At 33.8% G+C, this 19,510-nt stretch overlaps 1 long non-coding RNA gene across 2 annotated transcripts; it reads left to right on the top strand.

Annotated features, from left to right (window-relative positions):
* Window positions 1-362: 362 nt before the first annotated feature.
* Window positions 363-13,304, top strand: LOC124898740. 2 transcript variants are annotated; one of them, XR_007055489.1, is made up of 3 exons: window positions 363-522; window positions 1,881-1,935; window positions 13,144-13,304. It is a non-coding gene; the product is annotated as an uncharacterized LOC124898740 (long non-coding RNA). The 2 variants fall into 2 exon arrangements; XR_007055490.1 differs by lacking the exon at window positions 13,144-13,304 and adding an exon at window positions 5,690-5,864.
* The last annotated feature ends 6,206 nt before the right edge of the window (window positions 13,305-19,510 follow it).

Genomic DNA, 19,510 nt, shown 5'->3' with positions numbered 1-19,510 from the left:
GATTGAACCACATGCACATTACAATATATTTTTATATCTATTATATTGTATTGTAGGTAATAAATTTTCAAAAATAAAATTGTTAAAATTTATATTTCCTCCATTTTATTTTATAAGTCGACAAATGGTTTTTAATTAGTTTGAGAAAAAAGACGATTTTTCTTATTAAATAACTATTTAATGACATTAATTTCATTTTTTTCTTATTCCATCTCATTTAATTAAAAGTGACTTTAAAAGAGATAATTTTATAAATCTTACGAATTTATTATTTATTTTTAAAATTTCAATTTTGAACAAATGTGAACACATATACAATATAACAGAGAAATTGGTTCTACACCCCCACAAATATCTATCCATGTATCCATTATTTCCACCACATGAAAAATAATAAACCAAGTACCACATTTGACAGATTTCAGAACTGATGAGACAAATAAATACACTCTCCATATTGCTCACTCATCTTTTCTCACCCCACCCCACCCCAAAAAAAAAGTGCTCTTCTCTCGTAAACTTGTAAGTTTTTATATCTTTCTTTGTTTATATATTTATATTTATTTCTCCTCTCAGAATAGAAATTCAATTCTTATTCTTTTTTTAAGGGATATTTAATTATTCCATCACAAAATTTTTATGTGCTTTGGTTGTACGTATACGTTTTTTGGTAAAAAATATATATATATATATATATATATATATATATATATTAATTTCAGAATCTGCTTGTATAAAAAAAAGAGGTTAGTTCAATGATGGTAAGATTAGATCTGCTCATTAAGATAGACTAATTTTTTCTTCAGTATATTTTGAATATTTTTTTAAAAATTATAAGCTAATGTATACATTTCAAAGTGTCTACTTTGCAATTTCATCTCTTTGGTGATAGCTATCTTTGTGTCTGTATCTACATTTGATTGTGTGGTAAGTTCAACTTACTTGAATTACAATATTGAATTGCAAATATTTTTTTGCCATGATTCCTTTATAATATAAAGTATGAAATGTTTATCTTTCTCTATTATCTTTTATTTTTTTTATAAAGTCACATGCCTTACACAAATGTAATTATTACTTGGTACGAATATGTACTAAAATTTAATTTTTTTTTATCCTTTCAAGAATTCATAAAAAATATTTGGACCGTAAAAAATGTCGTGTACTGAAGATTCTAAAACTGATCAACCAATCAAAAAATTAAATGCTGATAAAAATACTAGAAGACGTGAATTATATAGATTAATGACAAATGAGAAAAAAAAGTTTTTTTTGGCACATCGACGAGCAAGAAGAGCAGAGTTAAAAAGATGACGATTGTCTGAAAATTCAGTGAACAATGATTCAGCTTTGGCATCGTCTTTCAATTCTATTAATGTGACTACTGAACAAAGATATTTTCTCAAAAAAGAATCAACAATTCCATTCGAAACAGGTATATATAAATAAGGTAATTAGTAGTTATTACACAAAAACTATTTAATAATTTTTATTAACAATAATATCATATACTAAAATCAGTATGTCCTATTTTGGATTTGTCAACTGCAGGGCATGGTTTCACAGAACCTAGATGCTCAACTATTACGTAATTACAAATGAGTTATATAAAATTAAAAGATGTTCCGAAATGTAAATTCTGTAAAGTAAAAAGATTTGAATTTGAGTCTCCTGCATTTTGTTGCGACAATGGTTCTATTCAATTAACTGCACATGAAATTTCAATAAAATTGAAAAAACTTTATCTACAAAATACAGAGGAATCAAAATAATTTCGAACTTATATTAGAACATACAATAATATATTTGCATTTACCTCTCTCGGAGTATCTTAGACAAAGAGTTAGCAAAAAAAAAACAAAGATATTTATACTTTTCAGGTTCAAGGACAAATGTATCATCTCATTAATGACCTGATTCCCGTGGATCAAAAAGGTAAAAATTTACAGTTATATTTCTTTGATAGTGAAAAGGAAGTAAGAAATTGAATGGCATGTTCAAATAAACTAAATGAGTGTATTGTTAGAAACTTGATGGACATATTAAAAAACAATCCATACTTAATGTTTTTTAAAATCTTTGATTGATGTTCCTCATCTATCTGATTTTTATATTGCACTTAAGTGTGATTCTGGTTTAGGTCAGCAAATATATAACTTACTGACTGTAACTGAAGTTGCAGGCATATGGGTTGAACAAGATATTAATAATTCTATTTCTACACCACATATCCGAATATATACGAAAACTAATAAAAGTCATTATTATGACTATTATGATCCTTTGCAATATCCTCTGTTATATTCATACGGTCAAAATGGCTGGCATTGTGGTATTAAAAAAATTAAGCACTCTTCTATCACATGTACTCGAATATATTATGAGCAAGAACAATTACCAAATGTAATGAATATGTCTTCAATCGATGAACTTCTTAATATAGAAGCTGAAGTAATGCAAAAAGGAAAGCGAAAAAGAGACACTGTTTCTTGTCATGAATATTATTGTTACGAACTATAAATAAGAGATGATGTAAATATAATCTTATAAGAGATGATGTAAATATAATCTTACATTCAGGAAGATTATTCCAACAATACATAGTAGATGAATAGATAAAAATTGAAAGGCAAAGATTAAAGCATTTTTTAATCAAGATTTATTTAGAGTAGATATATTAGAAGGAATCTTAGATGTCTTACGACGTGGATAAAGAAAAGCATCAAAAATAGAAAAATAATGCATACTTCCTCTAAGCTTTATAGGAGGCCCAAGGGATATGCGTCGACGATATATGGATGCTATCCCATTAGTACAACGTTTTAAAAAATCATATATATTTCTGACTATGACATGTAATCCCTCTTGGCCTGAAATAGAAAAAAATCTCTTGCCAACAGGTGAAGCACAAAATAAACCTGATCTGCTTAGCCGAGAAGTTAGAGAAAAGTTAGAAGAATTGAAAAAAGATATTCTGAAAAGACATATATTTGAAAAAGTTGCAGCATTTATGTATATAGTGGAATTTCAAAAACGAGGACTTTCGCATGCTTATTTTCTTATTATACTTGATAAGAATTACAAATTACTAACTCCCGAAGCATATGAGTGATTTGTGTGTGCTGAGTTGCCTGATGAGGAAATAAATTCCTATCTATACTCTCTTGTTACACAACACATAATGCATGGTCCATGTGGTACTTTGAATCCAACAAATTCTTGTATGAAGAAAAAGAGTTACTGTAAGTTTAAGTATCCTAGGGATTTTGCATAACAAACAAATAAAGAGAAAAATTCATACCGAATATATAGAAGATGAAATACAAGAAAACTGATAAAATTAGAGGACACTTTCTTGATAATACATGGGTTGTTCCTTATAATCCAGTTTTACTCTGTAAATTCAATTGTCATATCAATGTAGAGATTTTCTCACACATTAAAATTGTCAAATATATTTATAAGTACATTTGCAAAGGTCATGATAAAATAGGATTTTATATACATTCAAATGATACAAATATAGAGATAGATGAGATAAAAGAATATCAAACAGCTAGGTGGGTATCACCACCTGAGGCTTCATGGAGAATATTTGCATTCTCTATTAATGAAATGAATCCAAGTGCATATCATCTTCAACTGCATCTTGAGGGCCAACAATTCATTTCATTTAAAAGTTCGGATAATTGTAACACCCCATATTTTCCTAGCATAATCTAAGTCCCAATACATGAGTATTAGCATATGAAAATTTTAAAATACTCATTATTTTTTAGTTTAGAGCCTGCCATTACATAAAAAATTTAATTAGTTTACCAATGATATAAAATTCATCCAAATCCGATAACCGGGTAAGAAGTTATGGTGATTTTAAGTTTCAATTGCAAAACCCCGTCATTTTAACCTCTAGCGCGTTGCAGACCAGGCCAATATCCCATTTGGAAAAATCTAGTGAGGGTCTGCCATTCTGGTGCATTGTACTATAGGTCAATTTGATAATTGTCGATTTTCCGTATGACGCCGCGATCATGGCGCGTCGCGAAGCAGGCCAATTTCTCGTTTGTCAATTTCCAGTGGGCCTCCGCGATCATGGCACGTCGTGAAGATGGCCAAAATGGCATCCACAGGCTTACAGCGATGGTGGCGTATCACGGCGTTTGTCCAGGTCCCAGTTGTCCCTTTTTCGGTGGCTTGGCGCGATAGTGGCGCGTCGCGCTAAGGCCAAAAATTGAGATTTCAGTTTCCAGCTTGTGTTTTTAAATTCATTTAAAGGTATTTGGGTATTTTTCATAAGCCTTAACCTCTCTCTAAACACGAAATTTAACACCTAATTGACTTAATTACTCATCATTATTCATTTTTCCTCAAATTAAAAATCCCCTCTTTCAAGAACAAGAAACCTTAGCTCTCAAGAATCAAGGCCAAATCTCAAGAACTCTCCATCAATCCTTCCAAATTCATCATCCCAGGTATGTTAGATATTCATCCATGGATCTCTTTCATCCACGGAGTCCAAGCAACCTTTTTAAATTATAAAATTATGGTCTTTTCAAGTTATTGTGTTTTAAATTGGGATATCACCCATGAAACTCCATGAACTATGATTCTATACCTTGTTACCATGAAATTATTGTTATTATTCAATCTTCCATGCTTTAATATTATTATTTATTGAATTAAACCATGATTTAATGCTATTATGATGAATTCATGCTATTCCTACAAGTTCCATGACATTTCTATGATTGTTTTAAAACCATGAACTACAAGTGTTTGATAAAATGCCTAAAAGAGTGATTTATTTAATAAGAGCCTTCATGTTTTGACCTTCAAGCTTTAGTATCTTTGTAGTATTATTGCTTTGAGTCCTGAGGGTATTGAATACCCAAAAACCATAGCTGTTTATTTAGTCTAGCCTCAGTACATTACAGAATAGTCTTCAGATTATATTATGAGCATTATCAAAATAGTCAGATATAAATTATTTAACTCAGAACAATCTAGTATCTCAGTGTCTTTCAGTTGGGAATAGGATTTAGCACCGAGCAAGTATAGGGATGACGACTTCCCTATCAGATAGACAGAGTCATTAGTAGCAGTACCTATACTCTAGAACTACATAGCCATCGTAGGATATAAATAGTCACCCGTTAGACCAGGCTTGACTATCTCGTAGGGGTCACCCGTCAGTTCAGGATTGACACCCTTAGTTCTTTGGACATTATATCAGTTTAGTGGATCCATACAGCCATCTTTAGTACTCGTGGCACGGTGCTAACACCCTTCCAACCTATTAGCTCAAATTGGGGAATATCGGTTAGATAATACCTCCTACAGTCTCAGATATAGTCTCAGTTACAGTCCCATCTTAGTTATTCAGTCTTAGAGTTGTTTGAACAAAGCATACAGGTTTCAGTTATCTTAGTATATAATTTTACAAATTTTACTCAGTTCATGTTATATGCTTGGTCATGCATCCACATTATTTACAGATTTTCCTGCATTGTCAGTATTTATAAATTCATGCTCTTTATTCAGTACTTCATGCTTTACATGTATGTCCAGTTAACTATTATCATTTATATTCATGAGACCATGCATATCAACCTACCTTATTTAGCATACCAGTATATTCAAAGTACTGATCACATACCTTTTCTTTGCTCTATGATGTCTCATATCATAGGTGCTGATGCTCAGTTCCTGGATCGCACCTAGATTCTTAGATTATCAATAGTACAGTAGCAGCGGTGAGTCCTCATCATCTGGGGACAGATTATACTACTTCATGTCCTTATCTCAGTAGTTAGTAGAGTTAGTTGGGGCCTATCCCATCAACTCACAGTATTCAGTTTAGAGGCTTTTCAGACACTACAATTAGTTATTCAGACTATTTAGATTTTAGTATTTTTATCAGATTCATAATTCATTAGTTATTTCATTATTAAAACCTTATGGCATTTCAGTTATTCTTCTGCATTTATGATTATATTATTCAGTACTCATAGCAGGTACCAGCTCATAGGTTAGCTTGTGATCTCTCTGGATCGTAAGTACCGTGTAACGACTAGAGGGTAGTCTCGGGTCGTTACAAACTTGGTATCAGAGCCTAAGGTTTTAAAGTGTCTTAGGAAGTCTGAAAGCCACATCGAGTTGAGTCTTGTACATGGGTGTGTATCGCGCCACACTTATGGTCGAGAGGCTACAAGACGTTTAGGAAAAAGTTTTCCTTCTTTCAGTATTCATGTCATGCGAGTGAGCATTAGCCCAAGTTAAACTCTCAATCTAATTCGTTTTTTCCTTCCGTGTGACTCCCAAGAAGAACGAAAGAAGAATAAGAACTCAGACAACCCCTCAGCTCGTCTAAAAATATCCTCTGTACGAGCATGTCTCTCACGCAGAATTCAGGGTTGCGTTCACTACTTTAGCCAATTCAGTAGCAGCACAAAATAAATGATAAGCTGATTTTCTGTCCAATCCAGTGGCCAATACTACTGCTACCAGAATTTAGGATTTCACTCAGATGAATCCTCCTTCTTTCATGGGATCCAACTTTGAAGAGGATCCAAAGAAATTCTTAGATATGGTTCAAAAGGTCACGGATGTTATGGTGGTGATGTCTAGTCCGAGTGTCGAGTTGGCTGCATATCAATTGCAGGATGTAGCCCATAATTGGTTTAAGCAGTGGAAATTTGATAGAGTTATTGATATAGGACCTATAGAATGGGAAGAGTTTGCCGCTACTTTCTTGGATAGATTCTTTCCATTAGAGTTGAGAAAGGACAAAGTGTTAGAATTTATTAATTTAAGGCAAGGTAGCATGAGTGTGAGGGAGTATTCTCTTAAGTTCACTTAGTTAGCTAGATAAGCTCCTTATGTGGTAGCTGGTAGTAGGTCAAAGATGAGTAAGTTTGTGCCTGGCGTATCTGATAGTGTGGTCAAGGAGTGTTGGACCGCAATGCTGATTAGTAAGATGGATTTGTATAGGCTAATAGTCCATGCTCAACAAATAGAGTAGCAAAAGATTAAGGAGAGGAAGAGAGGAAACAATAGAGCTAGGACGGATAGTTTTAATTTCAATCAGCCAAAGTCATAAGGTGGTAACTTTCCTTAGTTTCCTCAGAGGTCTCTAGCCCCAGTACCTTCTTTAGCCAGTGCCCCAGTACCCAAATTCAGAAATGACAATAGAGATAGGGCACCAGGCTCTAAGTCCTAGGTCAGTGTTAGTAGTGCTCGTACTAATCCTTTATGTTAGAAGTGTGGCAGACACCATCAGGGTGAGTGTAGAGCAGGTAGTGATGTGTGATTCGGGTGTGGTAATCCAGGCCTCAGATTCGAGAGTGTCAGGTAGTTGCTCAGAAAGGTAGGGATGAGCGCCAATAGGGCCAGTCCCATTAGTCATCAGTTCCATTTGACCACCCAACTCAACAGGGTGCTGCTTTCAGTGTTATCAGTAGTGAACAGATTATATGCACTTCATTCGTGCTAAGATTTGGAAAATTTTCCTGATGTAGTTACTGGTACGTTGTAGGTCTTTCACTTACATGTTTATGCTTTACTAGACCCTGGAGCTTCTCTTTCTTTTGTAACTCCATATATAGCTGTCAATTTTGGAGTCAGTCCCGAAACTCTAGCAGAGCCCTTTTCAGTGTCTACCCAGTAGGCGTTTCCATTGTAGCCTGACAGGTATATAGGAACTATCCGGTCACAATATCTTAAAAATTTACCTTAGTTGATCTCGTAGAGTTAGAGATGATTGACTGTGACATCATTCTCGACATGGATTGGCTCCACTCATGCTATGCCCAGTTAATTGTAGAAATAGAATAGTTAATTTTTAGTTCCCAAATGAACCATCCCAAAGAAGGGTAGTACTACAACTCTTAGGGGTCAGTTGATTTCATACCTTAGAGCCAGAAAGATGATATCCAAGAGATGTGTCTACTATCTTGTACGAGTCAAAGATTCTAACTCAGAAACTCCAGCTCTTGAGTCAGTTCCAGTAGTAGATGAATTCTTAGATATATTTTCTAAAGATCTTCCCAGAGTTTCTCCCGAAAGGGAAATCGACTTCAGAATAGGCCTTCTCCCAAATACTCAACCTATATCTATTTTGCCATACAAAATGGCTCCAGCTAAACCCAAAGAACTGAAAGAACAGTTGAAGGATCTTTTAGATAAGGGATTCATTAGGCCTAGTGTCTCCCCGTAGGACACACCTATTCTATTCGTGCGTAAGAAAGATGGTTCTCTCAGAATGTGCATAAATTACCATCAGTTGAACAAGGTCACAGTCAAGAATAAATATCCACTTCTTAGAATCGATGACTTGTTCGGTCAACTTCAGGGTGCCAGTTACTTTACCAAGATAGACCTCAGATCAGGCTATTATCAGCTTAGAGTCAGAGAATGTGATATTCTGAAAATAGCTTTTCAAACTCAGTATGGTCACTTTGAATTTCTAGTCATGTCCTTTGGTCTTACTAATGCCCCAGCAGACTTCATGGACTTGATGAACTAAGTGTTCAAGCAGTACTTGGACATGTTTGTCATAGTATTCATTGATGATATTTTTGTTTACTCCCATAGCAAAAATGATCATGCAGACCATCTCAGAATAGTATTGCAAACTCTTAGAGCCCATCAGTTGTTCGCTAAATTCAATAAGTGTGAATTCTGGCTAAGATCAATAGCTTTCCTTGGCCATATTATTTTTGGTGATGGCATTAGAGTTAATCCTCAAAAGACCGATGCGGTGAGAAACTAGCCTAGTTCCTTCTCTCCGTCAGATGTCAGGAGTTTCTTGGGTTTAGCTAGCTATTACCGTTGGTTTGTTGAAGGGTTTTCTTTTATTGCATCCCCCATGTACAGATTGACTCAGAAGAAAGTTAAGTTTCAGTGGTCAGATTCATACAAGATAATTTTTCAGGAGTTGAAGACTCGACTCATGTCAGCCCTAGTTCTTACTCTACCAAATGGTTTAGATAGTTTTATTGTGTACTGTGATGCACCCAGAGTAGATTTGAGTTGTGTCCTCATGCAGAAAGGTAAGGTCATAGCCTACGCCTCCAAACAACTTAAACTTCATGAAAAGAATTATTCAACTCATGATCTTGAGCTAATAGCGTAGTATTCGCCTTACAGATTTGGAGGCATTACTTGTATGGGGTGCATGTAGATATGTTCACAGATCACAGAAGCCTTCACTATGTGTTCTCTTAGAAAGATTTGAATTTGCATCAGAGAAGATGGTTAGAGTTATTGAAGGATTATGACATGAGTTTTCTGTATCATCCGGGCAAGGCCAATGTAGTGGCTGATACTCTCAGTAGAATGTCTATGGGTAGTATAACTCATGTTGAGTATGGTAAGAAGAAGTTAGCTCAGGAAGTTCATCAGCTTGCCCGACTAGGTATTCGCTTAGTCGATTCAGCAGAAGGTAGTGTATGGGTGTAGAGTAGCTCAGAATCATCTCTAGTTACCGAGGTGAAGAAAAAGCAGGATAGATATCCTAGTTTAGTTAAGTTGAAAGAATCAATCAGAGATCAGAAAGTAGAGGTTTTCTCCCAAGAGGGAGATGGTGTTTTTCGTTGTCAGGGTAGATTGTGTATGCCGGTGTAGATGAGTTGAGGCAATAAATTCTTGCAGAAGTGCATGGTGCGCAGTACTCTATTCATCCAGGGGCCACTAAGATGTACCACGATTTATGGGAGATCTATTGGTGGAGTGGGATGAAGAGAGATATCGCAGAGTTTGTAACTAAGTGCTCTACATGCCAGTAAGTTAAGGTTGAGCACCAGAAGCCTAGTGAATGCATACAGGAGTTTAATATTCCCATATGGAAATGGAAGGAAATAAACATGGACTTTATGACAGGTTTGCCTTGTACCTATTATCAGCATGACTCTATTTGGGTAATCGTAGACAGGATGGCCAAATCAACTCATTTCTTGCCAATCCATACCTCTTACTCCATCGAGGACTATGCCAGTCTCTATCTCAGAGAGTTGGTTAGGTTGCACGATGTTCCCTTATTAATCATCTCAGATAGAGGTACTCAGTTTACCTCTCACTTTTGGAAAGCGTTCCAAAAAGGTCTTGGTACCCAAGTCCACCTTAGTACAACCTTCCACCCTCATACATATGGTCAAGCAAAAAGGACCATTCAGACTTATGAGGATATGCTGAGAGCATGCATTATTGATTTCAAGGGTAGTTGGGATGACCATTTGCCTTTGATTGAATTCTCATACAATAACAGCTATCATTTTAGTATTCGTATGGCTTCGTTTGAGGCTCTCTATGGTAGGAGATGTAGATCTCCAATTGGTTGGTTTGAAGTAGGTGAGGCCGTAGTAGTAGGGCCTGACTTGGTGTTTGATACGTAAGAAAAGATTCAGTTGATCAGAGAAAGGCTTAGGGCTGCCCAAAGACGATAGAAATCATATGCAGATGTGAGGAGAAAGGATCTCGAGTTTGAGGTTGGTGATTTTGTGTTCTTAAAAATCTCTCTCATGAAGGGAGTGAGGAGATTCGGCTAGAAAGAAAAACTCAGTCCCCGATATGTCGGTCCCTTCAGAATCCTCAGTCGTTTCGGAAAGGTAGCTTAAGAGCTAGAGTTTCCCTCAAATTTAACCTCAGTATACCCAGTGTTCAATGTCTCATTGTTGAAAAAGTGTATTGGTGATCCAGTTGTAGTTATTCACTTAAAAAGTATAGATATTCAGAACAGTCTTTCCATTGAGAAAGTTCCAGTCAAAATTCTTGATCATCAAGTTCGTAGACTAAGGAAGAAAGAAGTTTCACTAGTCAAAGTTCTTTGGCGGAATCAGTTCGTTGAGGGAGCCACTTGGAAAGAAAAAGCAAATATGCGGACCGAGTACCCTCATCTTTTCTCTGCAAATCTAGGTTCAGTATAAGGTACCAATCTTCTTAAGATTTTTTTTCTGCTATGCTCAGTTTCAGCAGCACATCGTGTTCATGTCAGTCATGCATTCATGAATCAGTTTAGTCATGCATTCCATGCATCAAACATGTATATTCAGTATGTAAACTCAGTCCATTAGTTCCCTCAGCTTAACCAGTTTCATTTACGGACGAATGATCCTAAGAGGGAGATATTGTAACACTCCGTATTTTCCTAGCATAATATATGTCCCAATACATGAGTATTCATATATGAAATTTTTGAAATACTCATTATTTTTTAGTTTAGAGCCTTCCATTGCATAGGAAAGTCAATTAGTTTTATAACGATATAAAATTCGCCCAAAGACGATAACTGGGTAAGAAGTTATGGTGATTTTAAGTTTCAATCGTAAAACCCCATCATTTTAACTTCTAGCGCGTCGCAGAGCAGTCCAATCTCCCATTTGGCAAAATCCAGTGAGGGTCCGCAATCCTGGAGCATCACGCCATAGGTCAATTTGACAATTATCAATTTTTAGTGTGACTTCGTGATCATAGCGCATCGCGGAGCAAGCCAATTTCCCATTTGTCAATTTCCAGTGGGCCTCCGCGATCATGGCGCATCGCGGAGATGGAAAAAATGGCATCCACAAGCTTACCGTGATGGTGGCATATCGCGGTGTTTGTCCAGGTCCCAGTTGTCCCTTTTCCAGTGGTTTGGCGTGATAGTGGTGCCTCGAGCCAAGGCCAAAAATCAGGATTTCAGTTTCTAGCTTGTGTTTCTAAATTCATTTAAGGGTATTTGGGTCTTTTTTCTAAGCCCTAAACTCGCCCTAAATACGAAATTTAACCCCTAATTAACCTAAATACTCATCATAATTCACTTTTTCTCAAATTAAAAATCCCCTTTTTCAAGAACAAGAACCCTAGCTCTCAAGAATCAAGGTCAAATCTCATGAACTCTCTATCAATCCTTCCAAATTCATCATCCCAGGTATGTTAGATGTTCATCTATGGATCCCTTTCATCCACGGAGTCTAAGCAACCTTTTTAAATTATAAAATTGTGATCTTTTCAAGTTATTGTGTTTTAAATTGGGATTTCACCCATGAATCTCCATGAACTATGATTCTATACCATGTTACCATGAAATTATTGTTATTATTCAATCCTTCATATTTTAATATTATTATTTATTGAATTAAACCATGATTTAATGTTTTTATGATGAATTCATGCTATTCCTATAAGTTCCATGACATTCCTATGATTGTTTTAAAACTATGAACTACAAGTGTTTGATAAAATGCCTACAAAAGTGATTTATTTAATAAGAGCCTTCATGTTTTGGCCTTCAAGCTTTAGTGCCTTTTCAGTATAGTTGTTTTGAGTCCTGGGGGCATTGAATACCCAAAAACCATAGCTGTTTATTTAGTCTAGCCTAAGTACATTACAGAATTGTCTTCAAATTATATTATGAGCATTATCAAAATAGTCAGATATCAATTATTCAACTCAGAACAGTCTAGTATGTTAGTGTCTTTCAGTTGGGAGTAGGATTTAGCACCGAGCAAGTGTAGGGATGGCAACTTCCCTGTCAGATAGACAGATTTGTTAATAGCAGTCCCTGTACTCCAAAACTACGTAGCCAGAGTAGGATATGATTAGTCACCCGTCAGACTAGGCTTGACTATCTCGTAGGGGTCACCCGTCAGTTCAGGCTTAAAACCCTTAGTCCTTTGGATATTATATCAGTTTAGTGGATCCACACAGCCATCGCTAGTATCCGCGGCACGGTATTAACACCCTTCCAACTGGCGTTACAGATTGGACCTCGATTAGATTAAATTAGGAAATGTCGGTTAGATGATACCTCCCACAGTCTTAGATATAGTCTCAGTTACAGTCCCAGCTCAGTTATTCAGTCTTAGTGTTGTTTTACCAAAGTATACAGGTTTTAGTTATCTCAGTATATCAATTTACAAATTTTACTCAGTTCATATTATATGTTTGGTCATGTATCCACAGTATTTACAGATTTTCCTGCATTGTCAGTATCTATAGATTTCATGCTCTTTATTCAGTACTCCATGCTTTACTTGTATGTCCAGTTAATTATTAGCATTCCTATTCATGAGACCATGCATATCATCCTACCTCATTTAACATATCAGTACATTCAAAGTACTGATCGCATACCTTTTCTTTGTGCTATAATGTCTTATATCATAGGTGCTGACGCTTATTTCCTAGATCGCACCTAGATTCTCAGATTATCACCAGTACAGTAGCAGTGGTGAGTCCTCATTATCCAGGGACATATTATATTACTTCATGTTTTTATCTCAGTAGTTAGTAGAGTTAGTTGGGGTATGTCCCATCAACTCACAGTATCCAATTTAGAGGCTTTTCAGACACTACAGTTAGCTATTCAGATTACAATATTTTTATCAGATTCATAATTCAGTAGTTATTTCATTATTAAAACCTTATAGCATTTTAGTTATTCTTCTGCATTCATGATTATATTATTCAATGCTTACAGTAGGTACTAGTTCATGGGTTAGCTTGTGGTATCTCGGGATCGTAAGCACTATGTAACAACTAGGGGGTAGTTTCGGGTCGTTACAATAATATTACAAAGATTGTAGATATTCTCATGATTCAAAATATAATGTTCTGAGTTTTTTCTAATGAATAGATTAAATAAAGATGCTATGGACTTGAATTTATTATATTGTGAATTTCCAGAACATTTTGTATGGTCAACATCAGATAAAATGTGGACACATCGAAAACAAAGTCATGTTATTGATCATGTTGTGACATATCATCCAACCGAAGGAGAAAGATATTATCTTAGACTTCTATTAATGAATGTAAAAGGACCAAAATCATATGAATATTTATGAACTGTAAATGGAGTATGTTATAACACATTCAGAGAAGCAGCAGAAAAAAAAGAACTATTACTTTGTGATAATAATTTGATCCAATGCATGTTTGAAGTTGCAAGTTATCAAATGCCAACCAGTTTAAGTCAATTATTGCGATGTTGCTGATCTATTATAATCCAAGTAATCAAAGAGAATTATGGAAAAAAATTGAAGATGCAATGTCCGAGGATTTTAAAAAGAGGTCTATCGAAAACAACCTTTCTACTTGTTTTGAGATAGTGGTATGGTCTGTGTACACTCTATCATCCCTAGACTCCACTAGGTGGGAATACACTGGGTATGTTGTTGTTGTTATTGTTGTTGTATCAAGTATGAATACAAGGAAAATTCGCTACAAAATTTTAAATCATAATAATGATATTCTTCACTCAATGGGCAGAGATGTTAATGAATTTGAGCTAATTTCAAATTACATCAAATCATCTTTAACAGCAAGAGAAGCTAAAGATGTATATTATGAAAGAAATATATCATTGTTAGTTAAGAAGATTTGTTATTGCAAAATAAATTAAATACTGAACAAAAAAAGTGTATGACATAATTCTTTATAGAGTATACTCAAATAAATCAGGGGTGTTCTTTATTGATGGTCCTTGTGGAACTGGCAAAAGCTTTTTTATTGTGCTTTATTAGCTGCGGTGAGACATAGAGGGTTAATAGCTTTAGCAACTACAAGCTCTGGTATTGCAGCTTCACTTCTTCTCGGAGGTCAAACTGCTCATTCGCGATTTAAAATTTCAATTGATATTGATGAAAAATTTATTTCAAATGTTAGTAAACAAAGTTCACTGATATCTCTAATACGAGATACAAAACTGATAGTATAGGATGAAATCTCAATGGCAAAAAAGAAATTGTTAAAGCATTTGATTTGCTTTTAAGAGATCTGAAAGAGATAAATACACTTTTTGATGGCAAAGTAGTGTTTAGTGGTGATTTTAGATAAACTCTTTTGGTTGTTCGCTGTGGAAAAAAAGAAGATTTTATTTGTGAAAGTTTATTGTGCTCTAAAATTTGGAATCAACCTGAAAAATTATAATTTACAGAGAATATGTGCGTCAAAAAAGATCTTGCATTTTGTGAATATTTAATGAGAATTAATGATGGCAAAGAAAAGAAAAATGATCAAGAAAAAATTGAAATTCCTCATCCTCTTATTATTCCTTTTACTACTGAAAAAGAATCCTTAAATCAACTCTTTATAGTTACTTATCCTGAATTATACACATGTCATTCAAATTCTTCCTTTGTTACTTCACGTGCTATTTTAACCACAAAAAATGATTTTGTTGATGAAATAAATAATATATTGATTTCGCAATTGTTAAATTCTAAAAAAAATTTCATTGCTATAGATGAAACTAATGATCCGAAAGATCAAAGTGAGTATGAAGATTTCTTGCACACTTTAAATCCTGCAGGTTTACCTCCATACAAATTAATTTTAAATAAAAATTGTCCAATTATATTGTCAAAAAATCTGAATTCTTGTGAGGGTTTATGTAACGGGACACGATTAATATGCAATGATTTTAAAACCCATGTCACTAGTGCAATATTAGGTAGTGGTGATTTTAAAGATACACATGTATTCATTCCGTGAATACCGCTTATGACATCAGAAGATGAAAAACTACCACTTCCTTTTAAAAGGACTCAATTTTCAGTATGATTATGTTTTGCCATGACTATAAATAAAGTTCAAGGATAAACTTTAGATTTTGTTGGTATATCTACGAGAGCCTGTCTTCTCTCACGGTTAATTATATGCCGCTTTATCAAGAGGCAAAAGTTCTGACGATGTTAAAGTTTTAATTAGACCATCTACCGTTGGCAACAATGATGATCACTCGACATATAATGTTGTCTATGATGAAATTATTGAAAAGACTTTCTCTTGAACTTACACTATCATTTTCAATGGTAAATCTAATATATCATTTGTTTGTTTTTTTTACTTTGCATTATGTTTGTTAATATTTTCTATTAAAGGTTATTGCTATAACACATCATTACATATTTATTTAACATGCTGAAATCGTAGACTATCTCAACATGACGAAAAGATTTTTCATCAGTATGATCACACCTACAATACAAGATTGGACGTGTAAGGTTCAAGTAGTAGATAAATGTAGGCGAAGAGATAACAGAGATGGAAACAAAAAGTATCAGCACTTGATACTTCAAGATGGAGAGGTATTATTCTATTATAAATTTTTAGAATTTGCTATTTCATTTTACTAATTAAGTGTTGCTTATTTTATCCGAATAGTCTTTTATTTTTGGGTTTAGTTTTGTTCATCTATTTTTCTCTTGAATATTTACAAATTGTCAACACCAATTAGTATTATGTTTTCAAAATTATTGTAAATTAAAGGGTATTGCAAATACAAAATGTAAACTTTATTGTATTTAAATTTCACTCTCAATCACAAAGATAGTATGATATGGTTCCTTTTCTATTATTTTGGTTATTGCATTTGTTACTATTTGCTTTTCAGGAAAATCAAGTTCAGGCGATTATGTTTGACACTGATATAACGTATTTTGAAGATGTGTTTGCTCCTTTCAACACATATTTGGTGTCTATTGTACAAGTAAAGGAACCAACTTCTGAATATAAGAGAGCACTTAATGATTATATTTGGATAATTGACAGAAGCACTATAGTTGAGCCGATTGAAAAGGTTACTCCTCCAGAAGATCCATTACAGCAACCAACGCGATTAAGTCTTACAACATTTGATACTTTCGAGTATCAACCTAAGGATTATGAAATTAGTACTTACAAGTTTCATAAATTTTTATGTATCACATAAAATTTAAATATTATTATAATAGTATGATTCTAATCATCTAATCACTTTATCCTTTGTTTCTTTCAATGCAAAATATACTTGGCATTGTTATTAACGACAACAATCCTACAAAGACTGAAAGCGGAAAAAGAGTTCAGGAGTTCATTATCATGGATAAACACTAAGTATAAAAAGCACACAATCTCCTGCTTGACTCTAAAGTCATTATGTTTGCAATACAAAAAAGGAACTTATTAGAATAGACTGCAAAAAACAACCTATGGTAATTATAGTTTGAGGCATACATTTATTATAGGAGTTGTTCATTCTTCACCATGATTGTATTTAATTAGTATAAATAGATTATTGATATTGATTTCATCAATTTAGCATAATAACTGAACTTTTAGTTTCTTATCAGGATAAGTAAAGTTTTCTTTAGTAAATAGTTATCTAACTTCAGACAACTCATATTTAATCCATTTGAACAAATACATGAAATAGGCCATATATAGGATGCCTCCTTTAGTTTTTCTTCTTTAAGTAAACTTCAGGATCTACAGAACTCGAAAAATAAGAAAATAAATTATCGTGTCCATCAAATTGTTATACGTTGTGTTTCTTCGACATTACATGTTGTTTGTAACTTTTAATTAATGTTTAAAGATATATTTTTATTATATGCAGAAAAAAGTCAACAAAATTGACACTATGGGATAGTTTTATTGATCATGACGGGACCAAACTTTTAGAACAACTTCCTAAGTACCCGGTCATTCTTGCCAGAAGAGTTTCAAAAGCAACTATAGGTAAAACATCAACCATTATATTTTTTTTTATAAAAATAATAATAAATATTACATAATGATATCACTAAAACTAAAGACTTCAATGCATGTAGGATCAACAAATAGATTCAATGGTTTGTCAAACAGGTTCAATACGATAATTGCAATTAATCCTTCATACCCACAAGTTTCTGCATTAAGGACATAGTAATATACATTTATAATTTGATATTTACATCCAAAATGACAAGTAGGAACTACATCTAATAGTAGGATAAGACATTCAGATGACACAGTATACGGAATTGCAAAATATAATTATTTGTAGGGTCAAAACAATTGAACCAGAGGTTGTTGCTTATAAGATGAAGAGCACCACTGCAATGGGCTCTATTCTCTTGGTTCCATTTGAGGATGAAATCATAACTATCCGTAATATTCAAGAACAACTTTTGGTAATAATAATACTTGTGGTTTCATTTTTTAAAAGATATATTAACTATATAATTAAAAAGTTAATAAAGTGTGTCATTCTTTAATTTTTAGGGACAAGTATTTTATGTCGAAGCTGAACTATCCTTTGTAAGTAAGGACCAGCGCTTTTGTGTGTTACATTGCCCAAATTGTAAGATATTGTTCCTGAGATACAATGTGCGAAAGAAAATCTACTGCACAATTTGTCGTCGATCCACACTTCTAACTCCCAAGTATAATTGCTTTTCAACAACATAATTTACTTAGTTACATTATTCTTTTAATATAATAAATTTGGCTAATTACTACATTTAAATTGTGTTCATTCAATTTTAATAGATGTCACTTTCAAGTCATTGTTAAAGACAATAACGGTATTGCAACAGCTACTATTGTGGATGAAGTTGTAAAGAAAATGTTGTTTCTTTCTGCTGAAGAGATTTACGAGATCACAATTATCAAGGTACCTAAAAATTTATCTCTTAAAAGATCGTTGCACTTCTATTTAAAAAAAAATAGATGAATGATCTCTAATTTGTTAATCAAACTAAAAGTTAAACATCCACAAATGATTACTTTTGGAATGTATTCATTTTAATTAACTAACAAAATCATTCACCAAATTATTTATTTTTATATCATTTAACATTGACAAACATCAATAATAAAAAAAATAGAGGGATCATTAAAGTACTTCGGGCATATTTTGCATATGCTTTTTAAGGTTTAGTCCATACTTAAAATTTTAAACTACCCTTTAAATGACAATGATGTAACTTATACTTTCAATTGTTATCATTAGCGATACCATATTTAATTGACTTCTACATTTTTAGAGGGACACATCATCTCTTCTAGCTGTGCAAAATCAATTCAATGGCAAGATGTACAAAATTTAAATGAAGAGATTATATGCAAAAAATCAGGTGTAATACCCCGAATTTTTCTAACTTAAATTCGTTCCTAGAAAGCTAAAGGATATCTTTCAAAATGAATAATATTTATTTCATGTGGAATTTTCAAGATTACAACTTTTCATTGTGTGAAAAATTGAATAAGCTTTCCATCGATATCAAATTTGCGTAAATTCGACACTCACTGAAAGAGTTATGAAATTTTTAAGTTGACAATGCGTCACCTGGACTCTCAACGCGGTGCAGAGCTAAGCAAATTGGCAGTTGTCAAATTTCAGTGAGACTCTGTAATTCCACCGTATCGCAGAGGAGTCCCATTTCACATTTGTCAATTTTTAGCAAGCCTACGCGTTAGTGGCCAAAATGGCAAAATTATAGGGCACCGCGATAGCTCCGCATTACGGAGAAAGCCTAGTTCCCACTCGTCCTTTTTCATTGAGCCATCGTGATTGTGGCGCGTCGCGATGGCCAGCCAAATCGAGATTTTTGGTCATTTTTCCAGTTTTGTTTGGGAGTTCAAAGAGGTTATTTTAGTCAATTTCCAAGGCCTCAATCCGTCTTAAACATAAGATTAATCATATTTTCAAGCATTCTTGCTCACTATTAACCATTCTCTTCAAAAGTAAAACCCTAGAAACCAAAAGCCCCTTCTCCAAGAAATCAAA

The sequence above is a fragment of the Capsicum annuum genome, chromosome 5 (assembly GCF_002878395.1).
Source record: "Capsicum annuum cultivar UCD-10X-F1 chromosome 5, UCD10Xv1.1, whole genome shotgun sequence".
NCBI classification, from domain to species: domain Eukaryota; kingdom Viridiplantae; phylum Streptophyta; class Magnoliopsida; order Solanales; family Solanaceae; genus Capsicum; species Capsicum annuum.
Note: the sequence above shows the minus strand (reverse complement) of the source record. Positions and strands in the feature narration are given on the sequence as shown.